This window comes from Engraulis encrasicolus, chromosome 3 (assembly GCF_034702125.1).
Source record: "Engraulis encrasicolus isolate BLACKSEA-1 chromosome 3, IST_EnEncr_1.0, whole genome shotgun sequence".
Lineage (NCBI taxonomy): Eukaryota > Metazoa > Chordata > Actinopteri > Clupeiformes > Engraulidae > Engraulis > Engraulis encrasicolus.
Window position 1 is genome coordinate 22,768,989 of NC_085859.1, and position 6,430 is coordinate 22,775,418.

Consider the following 6,430-nt stretch of genomic DNA (forward strand, 5'->3'; position numbering starts at 1 on the left):
ACATTTACGGAGGTCCAGAGTCTCCCATCTGTTATGTGTGCCAGACCAGTGAGCCAGCTCTGCTGCATCAGCACTCTTGCTGTCTCAGCACAACACTGCACTGCACAGCACAGCACAGCGCTGCCTTATAGAAGCCCCATCTTTGGTTAGCTTTATTACACCGTCCACCCTGTATGGCTGTGTGTGTGTGTGTGTGTGTGTGTGTGTGTGTGTGTGTGTGTGTGTGTGTGTGTGTGTGTGTGTGTGTGTGTGTGTGTGTGGATGATTGGATGATTCCTCTCTAAAGCTAATATTCCCGATTTCTTTTATTACATCGCATTTTAGGTGTGTAAGAGCAACATTATTTGTTTTGTGTCCTCAAAACATAAATAAATGAAAGTTGTGTGTGTGTGGCTTTTTGTTGCCTTATAGAAACCCTCTTGTTACTTTTTAGTACAGTACCCTCTAGGGTCTTTAGCGTGTGTGAATGCGTGTGTATGTGTGTGTGTTTGCGGGTGTTGTTTGCCTTATGGAAACCACTATCTTTCCTTAGCAAACTTGCACGTACTGTATGCATGTGTGTGCGTTTCTTTGTAAATATACTGTGTGTGTGTGTGTGTGTGTGTGTGTGTGTGTGTGTGTGAGTACGTGTGTGTGTGTGTGTGTGTGTGTGTGTGTGTGTGTGTGTGTGTGTGTGTGTGTGTGTGTGTGTGTGTGTGTGTGAGTGTGTGAACAGGCACGTCTGTTGTGCGTGGTGTTGTGGCCAGGGGTGGGGGTGATGGGGCGGGGGGGTTAGGGGCAAATGTCCGTGATCCATCGTATCTGCCTGCTGGCTGGCAGGCGCTGTAATGGGGTTATGTAACACTGCCCTGTCAGAGAGAGAGAGAGAGAGAGAGAGAGAGAGAGAGAGAGAGAGAGAGAGAGAGAGAGACTAAAGTTAGAGGTGGAGGGTATAAAGGTAGAGAGAAGAGAAAGAGGGCAATAAAGGTGCAGAGAGAGGTTGAGAAGTAAAGAAAAGGGGTAAAGGTAGTGATAGAGAGACATCGGTAGAGGGAGAGTTAGTGGAGAGAGAAAGTGAGAGAGGTTTGGAGGAGAGGGAGAGAAGGAAAGATCGATAGAGACAGAGAGAGATGGAGGGTTTTAAGGTCAGTGTGCTTTGCGGCAGCTGCAGTAACTCACACCGTCATGCAATTTCAATAGTGATCTGCACAGCACAGTGCTCGTGACGACAGACAGCCAGTGGACAAACAGCAGAGCATGTCACCCTGCATTACGACCAACGGGCTAAATCATGGCCAGCTCTCTGGGAGCCAAAAGCACAAGTGTGGAACAGGAGGCATGCAGGGTGATTGTCTATCAGCTGTTGTGATGGTCCATCAGCTGTTGTGGTGATTATCTCACTGGCTGGCTGTCAATCCTACTGTATTGTCCATACAAAAAAAACAAAAAACAAATAGGAAGCTTGCAAAGTGATTCACATTTGTTAAATTATGGTACATACTGTACGTACTATGACAGTGACCCATCTTATTTTCTCTCATATAAAGTGAAACCACATACACACATCTCATTACGTAGTCTCAAGTATTACGTAGTTTATTACTTACTAAATATTCATATAAGATCAAATATGACAATAAGCATTACAGTTTCCATGAGCAGTTGCAATAGACTCTGACCACCATCCTGGGACGTTTGGTAAACTGTGAATAAAATCAAAATGCTATCATTTTCAAGACATTCAAACCATTTATTGGATGGAGAAAAGTGAAAAGACAACATATTAAGTGTTAAAATCGAGAGAAAATATTGTTTTGGGGGACATATGTACTCATTTCTAATTTGATAGCTGCAACACGTCTCAAATAAGTTGGGACGGGGATCAGTGAGATGTAAAAAACATCCAAATAAGATAAAACAACAAAGAAGAACATTTTAAAATGAATTGTACTGAGGGACAATATGAGTGTCCAGGTATAAGACCATCACAGAGAGGCTGAGTCACTCAGACAAGATGCAGAGGCAATAATTACCATAGTTATTACATACATTTTTGACTTTCCTTTGATTTACCATGATTGAGTGTATATAAGACATATTTTTGTCATTAAAATCATTGTATAGGTTCATGACATCATTAAATATACAGTGGCTTCAAAAAGTCTACACACCCCTCTTCAAATGTCAGGTTTTTGTGATGTAAAAAAATGACCGAAAGACAAATAAATTCACAGCTTTTTCCACCTTCAATCTAAACTATTAGCCTGTACAATGCCATTGAGAAACAAGCATAAAGCTTTAAATGGAAACAATAGAAAATAAAAAAACTTCAATTAACATGGTTGCATAAATATACACACCCTTAAATTAATACTTAGTTGCAGCACCTTTGGCTTGTCTGGGCCATTCCAAAACCTCAATATTATTCTGGTGAAGCCATTCTTTTTGCAGACTTAGGCGTGTGCTTGGAGAAATTGTCGTTCTGAAAGATTAGTTCCTCTGCATCTTCACCTTTCTACTAGGGGGCCGAAGGTTTTGTGCCACTACAACGCCCCCTGTGGAAATTTTCATAATTCTCTCCTCCATAATGAAGGCCCCAGTTACAACTGAAGAAAAACAGCTCAAAAGAACAATGCTGCCACCACCATTCTTCATGTTAGGTATGGTGTTATTGGGGTGATGTTTTGTGCCAAATATACCCTTTGGAATTATGACCAAGTTCAATCTCTTGGTGGAGTAAATATAGCAAAAAATGTTTGTTATTGTCAGGTGAAACCGAGGTCGAACATTTTGGACATAATTCCAAGAGGTATGTTTGGCACAAAAACAACACTACATTGCCAAGGTAACGCCATGCGTAAAGTGAAGCATGGTGGTGGCAACATCATGCTATGTGACTGTTGTTCTTCTGCTGTAACTGGGGCTTAAGTCAGGGAGGCAGGAATTATGAACAGTTCCACAGGGGCCATTGTAGTGGCACAAAACCTTCTGCCCCCTGTTAGAAAGGTGATGATGCAGATGAACGTAATCATTCAGAACGACAATTACCTCAGACACATGCCAAAAATCAACAAAAAATGGCTTCATTAGAATAAGATTGAGGTTTTGGAATGGCCCAGACAGAGTTCAGACCTGTATGACACGGAACATCTGTTGGGCGATCTGAGAAGGACTGTGCAGATGAGATGCATTCGCAATCTGTCAGATTTTGAGTGCTTTTGCAAAGATAAGTGGAAAAAATTGTCACATCAACGTTTGCCATGCTGATAGAGTCTTACTCAAAAAAGACTGAGTACTGTAATCGAAGGAAAGGTGCTGCAACAAGGTATTAGTTCAAGGGTGTGCATATTTATGCAACCATGTTAATTCAAGTTTTTTATTTTCTATTCTTTCCCTTTAAAGCTTTGGGTTTGTTTTTCAACTGCATTGTGCAGGATAATAGTTTAGGTTTAAGTGGGAAAAGTTGTGAAATTATTTGTCTTTCTGTCATTTTTTACATGACAAAAACCTGGAATTTGAACAGGGGTGTGTAGACTTTTGGGAGGCACTGTATATCCGCTGTAGTCTCACTCTAGCACTCCAAGAGTTGCAGCTATTGAAAATTGACCATATTAAGACTGCTTAATGTGTGAAAATGATAGAGGGGTTTAACATTCTCCTATGCACCCGAGCTCTCTTGAAATAGACTCAGAAGACATGGGAAATTGTCCTTTACTTACAGAAGTCAGCAGAAGTTGCAGAAGTCAATTCTTTTTGAAAATAACAGTCTTGCACATCCTGTGGTACAGTGAAAATGGATCATTCAACTTGTGTTAGTGCTAACTTCAAAAGTCAGCCTCCATGATGGCATGGGGGTGCAGTAGTGCATTGGTTAAGTTGTTCTCACTCATCTGTAGACTTAAATACAGTGCTGAATTATGTAAATGGGTTTTAAACAACATACAAAGCCACTAATGCATTGTATTTTGAAGGGATATCTTCGATTACTGCCACATAGTAAGGACAAATTGTAGGCCCTATTCTCTACTGTGTTTTAATAGTTTAACTCCATCATAAGGACCAGCAGGTGATAAAATGGCAGACTTTTGGTCAAGATCTGTCACGCTGTAAGCACTACAGAAAGGAAAACATTGCAAAACAAGGAATTAATACTGTTTTTTTATTTAAAATCATCTCATCAGTTAATGTATTTAACTTTAAATATATTTTAAGTGTTGTATTTTGTTTTGTTTTTAGTCTTCCTTGGCATTTGCGGCCTTTTATTGTCCCCGTCCCAACTCTTTTGAGACGTGTTGTTTTTACATATTCATGAATATCCCCCAAAACAATAATTTTGGTCAGTTTTAATGGCTGATATGTTTTCTTTGTGCCGTTCTCCATCTAATGTAAGAATCAGACGTTTAGTTTTGAAAATGGCAGTATTTTGTTATTATTCACAATTTACCTTGTGTCCCAACTTCTATGGAGTTGGGGTTTGTAGTAGGCCTACCTTGAAACATCATTTTCTATACTAATCTCATATATGGGATGGGACTTTGCAGGTGTGGATGGTCTGGAATGATAACAAACATGTCCTACTACTACTGCACCATGTAGTCTTTCTGTCTGTGCCCTTTCTCACTAATTATAGCTGCCCTACCTGTGGATCAGCTGACTGAATTGGCTCAAACAAAATATGTGGCAGGACGCCTTCTTCCTGAACCTGATGTCCACCTCAGTCCAATTTGCATTGCGACAAATGGACAAAATGTTTTCCGTGAGCGAAAACACACGTGTGGAAGAGGAGGCATGCAGTACTCTATGTGTAGTGAGGGCCAATCAGCAGCAGTGGTCATTTCACTTCAGTTCTCTATCAGTCCTCCTCTCTCTCGTCAGAGGCACTGACAGTAAAAGAAAGTTAATGTCCTGCCATGAATTGCTTTCATGTAACCTTCTATATTCAGTGACTTGGCTGGAAGAAATATTAAATGTGGCAGGACTTCTTTAACCCTATCCAGACTGGGGGGGGGCTAAAAGTGCCCGCACCAACTTTGATGACGTATAACTCCTTAACGACTTAAGCTATGACTACGAAACTTGGTGACTTTTCCTAAAATTTAGTTGGCTACAGTTTAGTACCAAAAGATTACATTTATCATTTTTGCCGTTGCCATGGCAACGGTTTTCTGACAGGTATGTCTGACCGGAAATCACTGATCTAAGTCTCATTATTGTTCCTTTTTCAATTTTTGTTGTTATTTCCATTAGTATCAGACAGCTTTGTGAGCATTATAGTGGTCTAAAGCATATAATCATTAAAATTTAAGTGCACTGCCTAAATTTGATGGAAAATACATTATGGCGAGATTTAGGGCATTATAATCAGATGATGTCATTATGACGTCATAATACCAGATAATGACACAAAAATGATGTCATTCATAGATGTCCATATGTAGATCATCACCCTAAAGTTTGGTGGTCATACCGTATTCCGTTCATGAGTTATGAGGGGGGGGTCAAAAGAGCCCCCCCCCAGGCCCAGGAATGCCAAAAAAGCCCAGTCTGAATAGGGTTAAGACTCTGAACATACTGCTCTGACTTTCCAATTCTGCATGTAGGCCTATGCGCACTAGGCCTACTGTAGGTTTACTACCTCTGTCTCACAATATTCTTTTTAAACACTTTTTCTAGTAAGCAACCATGCTCCTCATTTAGTGTGCAGAGAATATACAGCTCCAGGCCTTTTTATTAGAATACCATGAAAAAGTTGATTTATTTCCATAATTCCATCAATAATGTTAAACTGTCATGGATAGTAGATTCATGGCCCAGTTATTTAACTATTCCAATCATTAATTTTTTTCTTTTTATATACGTTGGCCGTCCAGCTCAAAAAACCCATGAATTGGGGAATTCGCATTATTAGAATATCGTTGTAAAATCACATTTTTCTTCATCAAAATTTGGGTCACATTAAATCAGTTGAAATTTGGTACTTTCTACATAACATGCAATGGTCAATACTTGTTTAGGACATTCTCTGTCTTCATAATGGCCATGATGCGTTTAACATTGAAGTCAATGGCAAAAACAGTGCATGGGAGTTATGGAAGCCCAGATATCCTTGATGCTTTGGTGTCAGCTGTTATTGTTTGTTGACCTGGTGCCCCACACTTCACTCTTCAATATACCCTGTAGATTTCCATGCCACGTTTTAGTGTTAACTCACCAGTTTAATTCTAACTCAACAGAAATAAAACCCCATTCATTTTCAATGGGGTGTCATTTCTGGTTATTTAGAATTAAACTGGTGAGTTAGCGCCAAAACGTGGCATGGAAATTGGAAATAAATCAACTTTTTCATGGTATTCTAATAAAAAGGCCTGGAGCTGTATATGTATATATGTATATAGTTGGGACAGGTGGCGCAGCATATGCACACGTCAGTGTCAGAGATCATAGGTGGTTA